This window comes from Corylus avellana, chromosome 1 (genome assembly GCF_965113065.1).
Source record: "Corylus avellana chromosome 1, dhCorAvel1.hap1.2, whole genome shotgun sequence".
Classification (NCBI taxonomy): Eukaryota; Viridiplantae; Streptophyta; class Magnoliopsida; order Fagales; family Betulaceae; genus Corylus; species Corylus avellana.
Genome location: NC_142490.1, coordinates 14366797 through 14371898, shown reverse-complemented (window position 1 = coordinate 14371898; position 5102 = coordinate 14366797). Strand labels below are relative to the sequence as shown.

Here is a 5102-nt window from a genome sequence, read left to right as displayed (position 1 = left end):
AGAATCCGAGTAATGCTTACCGATCGAAAATGTGAAACGACATCTCTCGGTTACTAGTGTCTCGGTTCCCCGCTTGATCCATCCGATCTTATATGGAGCAGGGTGCTTCTCAGTTTTCAAACCCAACTTCGAAACCATCTCCTTAGACACTACGTTCTCCCCGCTACCACTATCAATTATCACATCACATACCCTCTGGTTGACTGTGCAGCGAGTACGAAAAATCTTGTGCCTTTGAGATTGATCCTCTTGCCTCGGGGTCAAGAGTAAACGTTGAATTACTAAGGATCGGGAAAGTGGGATTCCCTCATCAGCGTCAGCCAACTCCTCTTCCTCATACTCAGGTGTATCAATATCTCCATTCTCGGACCCTTCCTCTGGCTCGGGTTCGATCAAGTTTACCATCTGCCTTCGGGGACATTGATGCGACCTATGTCCCGGTTGGTTGCATTTGAAAGACCTGTCTAGACTGGGCCGTGCATATGGATTGTTGGCTGGTTGTCTCGAGGTACCTGAACTGCTACTGGCTCCTTTTCCCGTGGAAGTCACTGGTTGACTTGGTGTGACAGTCGAGACTAGAGGTTGTTTTCCCCGACCCTGTGTTGGTCTCGTCGAATCGCTCGAGTTTCGCTCCCAGGTTGGTGCTTTAGGCCTCTCCAGTTGCTTCTCTGCTCGGGTTGCCAAACTAACTGCCTCGTTCAAAGTAAAGACAGGATGCATAGAAACCTTATCTTGTATTGCCACACGCAGTCCACCAATAAACCTTGCAACTTGTTGATCTTCTGTCTCCATGAGATCATTCCGAGCAAATAGGCGATAGAAATCATCAACATACGCCTGGATGGTCCGACCTCCTTGTCGACACTCTTGGTATTGTTGGAATAGCCGTTGCTCAAAGTCCGGTGGTAAAAAACGTGCTTTGAGTAGCCGCTTCATCTTCAACCATGAAGTTACAGGTCCCTTCCCTTGTCGGGCTCGGGAAATCTGTAATTTTTCCCACCAAGCAGAAGCTCCTCCCTTGAACTTGTATGCCACTAACTTCACCTTGCGATCCTCGCGAATACTCATATAATCAAAGAACCTCTCTACTTCCATTACCCAATCTAAGAAATCTTCGATTTGAAGATGCCCGTTGAATGATGGGAGATCAATCTTCATTCGGTATTCGTGGGATTCCTCCCTACCAAGATCCTGACGTCTGGGTTGCTCTCCATATGCATCCCGGTAGCCAGCGCCGTCATAGACATTCCCCATATGGCCAGCTCTACCGCGCTCATAACCTCTGAAGCCTGTGCCACCATGACCGACTCCTCTACGTAATTCTCCCCTTCGATCTACCTCAATGTCCCTTCCGAATACTCCTTCAGCGAAGTCTTCATCGTCACTAGGATCGTCATAGGCCGGTGGTCGGTTTATGGGTGCAAGTGGTTGATGAGGAATAGGCCTTACTCGGATCCCATCGTCATCATGGGCATCATTGTCCCTGTGATTACGATTAGGACCTATGTGCATGCGCTCTATCATCTCCCGCATCTGGCGCATCTCCTGTCGTATCTCTTGTTGCATCGTTTGCTAGATCTGCTGGAGCTCTTGGAATTCGGCTCTCCAAGGAGCCTCCCTGTCACGAGCAGCGTCGTTAAGGGAATCGTCACCGTTGCGCTGATTGGTCATGATCAGGATAAAGCCTGCTCTGATACCAACTAACGTAGCGGAAGACTAAGGTAACTAATCAAAGAGCAGCGTCTTTGATTCTGCAAGGAGAAGCGTCTTCGTCTTCTACCCAAAAAGATAAAAACAAGCCCGCAGGCTAAAAGAAGGATAAAACTCCGCAGAGTATTTGAGAGAATTCTCTGATTTTATAATAATTCAATTGATTCAGTTTTACATAATAAGCTAGCCTATTTATAGAAGAGAAATCCTAGGAGAAAAAGTAAACCTACTTCTAGTAGAGAAAGTAAATCTAATCTTAGTAGGAAAGTAAACATAATCCTAGTAGGGAAAGTAAACATAATTCTAATAGGAAAAGTAAATATACTCCTAGTAGAGAAAGGATTAAAAGTAAACTATTTATTCTTGGGGGTGGGGACACACATGTCCTACATCAGGGTGGGGGAGAGAAAGAAATGGGTAGGGGGAGGTGGTGAGAGAGGAGAGAGTGAAAGAGAGAGAAGAGAGGTAACAGTTTCGCAAAATGCAAGAATCAAGAATCAGAAAGTAGAAAAGCAGAGAGAAGATGAAATGTGGAAAATGAATGATTTCATTAATATATATAATTATACAAGAATGAATACACAGAAACTAACATGAACTCTTCAGTATAGTCTAACTGAATAAACTGTCTAACTAACCAATCCAACTGTCAAACTAATCGGTTTAACTTTTAACAACTATTTACAATTTCCATACAGATAAGCAAAACTCACACATACCCATTAACATAAATCGAATAAACCCAAACAGACCTCTCTCATCTCCTGCAGCGAGCGACTCTAGAGCAGCACCGTACGAAATGTAGGGGTTCGCTGGGGTTCTGGCCTTGTAGCAATTGTGGGTGTAGTAGGAGCTCCCAGAGCGAGGTGGGCAGGGGATTCTGTTGGCTGAGAGCGCACCGTACGAAATGTAGTACCTTATAACTCTATGCCAGAACAAAGACCAAGGCCCAGGCGACCCACCATCCATGTTGTCGTCCCACTCCTCCCCCTCGCCGCCGAACTCGTCGTCGTACAGCGAGCGACGACATTATTGTCGGCCACTCAAACGCGTCAGTCATCAGCCTCAAGCTGAGCCCGAACCGAACACACGGACCCAATTGAAAGAACACGAGGAAAAAGCAGAGGATAAAAAGCTTGGGTAGAGCCAGATATGCCATGGATAGCCTCAGCGAGAGAGAAAGAGAGAGAGAGAGAGAGTGAAAAGAGGCTAGTGCCGAATTAGTAGGAGTATTGAGTATTTGATCCAGTTTCCGTATATTTGGCTCTTGAATCTAAATTCATGAAGTTTTTAATATATTTGCTTGTGGTTTCTCTTATTGTCGCTCAAGTGAAATGCTAGACTTGACTAGTTCTAGTGCAAATGAGAAAAGTGAGGAGGACTTGCAGCAGGCAGGCATTCTCTATCTGAGTGAGTGCACTGGGGAGCTATAATTTTGATTTAGACAGTAAAAAATAAAGTTTAACATAAATAATTAATAAAGTTGAAAAATAAAACTTTTAAAGTTAATTAGAGTTTTATAAAACTTATAAAGTTAATTAGAGTTTTATATATATATATTCCAAAATTGCTTTTTTTAAGTGTTTTTTTTTTTTTTTAAGCAAAAAGTCAAAGAAGTAATTTTATGTTTTTTTAACACAATCTCAATCCGGCGGTGAAAGGCCACCCTAAAACATCGTTGGGGGTGGCTGCGGCCTCCCCCATTGCCATCAGGGGTGGCCATAGCCACCTCTAGTCTCATTCAAAGGTGAAAACTTGGAAGGCCACCCCCAAATTCATTAGTGGCCCGCCACCCAATGCAATTCAAAGGGTTTTTTTTTTTAATTTGAGTATAAAAAAATGGGATTTTTTGTAACTTTGGTCAATACCAATTAAAACACATTATTACCAAACTAAAGAATATAAATAATTATTTCATTTCATTCTACTCTTGTTTATTCCTAGTAATAACTATTTATTTTCCTAATGGAATACTCATTCCGCAAACCAAAATGAGGTCTTATTCTCACGGGAATAACTATTCTTAAGAATAAGTTTTGACCAGATGAAAGAATAGTTATTCCATAAGAATAATCATTCCATTCATGGGTATATTCCGCAAACTAAACGATACCTTAAAGTAACCAGAACTAACAAGTTTACATACACATTAAAACAGTTTTTTTGATTAACTTACAATATTTAGACGGTGCGCTTTGGTCAAATTACTAAAACACTTGAACTTGTCATCGTCCTCAGTTCCTCGTTCTTTTAACTTAAATTTTTTAAACTTTGAAACGCACAAACAGTGAAACGAGATTCTTAGAAAGTAAAATATCGAGAGTTGTCATCTTCCTTGTTTTTTTTTTCGGTAACATCAATTGCCCTTGGCAAGTGGTAGAGGGTGAGTAACAAAGGCATCAGTGGGAATTAGGAGTGGAAAAAAAATATATAGGATGGAAAAAAAATATAGGGTGAGAGGAGGCATTTGACCCCTCTTGACCCCCCTCCCTCCGCCCTTATCTGCATGTGCATATGTAATTGGATAGTTTTTTTTTCAAGTTAGATTGAAAGAAAATTCTCTAATCCAATCTATTAAACTAACATATGTCTTTAAAACATGTGACCTTACAACATGTAATTTTCATATACATTTTTAGAATTTATGCGAGAATCACCAACTCTATAGACAGATATCAATTTAACAGAGTAGATTTAAAGAATTAAAAAGTCCAATCAAGATCATTAGGTGCACATTGAAATTGGGCTAAAACCATCCACCGAAATGGGAATTATATGTATCCCTTGATTTTGTTGAATATAAGATCACTTAGAGAAAATGAAGAGTAAGGTTGAAACTACCACTCATTCTGCCAAATTAAGAGTAATAATAAATTTACAAGTAATGCTAAATATTATATTTTTATCGCACAATATTGATGTAACAGTCCTAACCAACCCTTTCATCAATCATTATTATTAAAAATAAATATAAATAAAAATCGAAGAGCTCGTTAAAACTGCCATAATGCTTTATTAAATAATTGTGAAATAAAAATGTGATATATAACATTACTATAAATTCATAGATGAATGCTACAACATCCCAAAGATAATCCTATAAACTATTGTTCCTATGTGGGCTTTGTTTGTCGAACGCTTTTTCCTTTTCCCTTTTATTTTCTCTTTTTAAAACAAAAACATTAACAAACAACCTAAATAATCTTTATGTCATATAAGAACACTTTTTCAAATTATATTAAAAAAAAAAAAAAAAAAAAAAAAAAAAAAAGACTATAATAAAGCATTAACAAATGGGGAAAGGGGGGGATGGGCGGAGAGCCAAAAAAAAAAAGAGGGGGGGCAAAAATGAGCTTCACAAGTGGAGTCACAACCCCATACTAGACAACCAA

At 39.9% G+C, this 5102-nt stretch overlaps 1 pseudogene; it reads right to left on the bottom strand.

Annotated features, from left to right (window-relative positions):
* Positions 1–2390: 2390 nt before the first annotated feature.
* On the bottom strand, positions 2391–2869 carry LOC132170912 (protein RALF-like 34 pseudogene; annotated as a pseudogene).
* Between the last annotated feature and the right edge of the window lie 2233 nt (positions 2870–5102).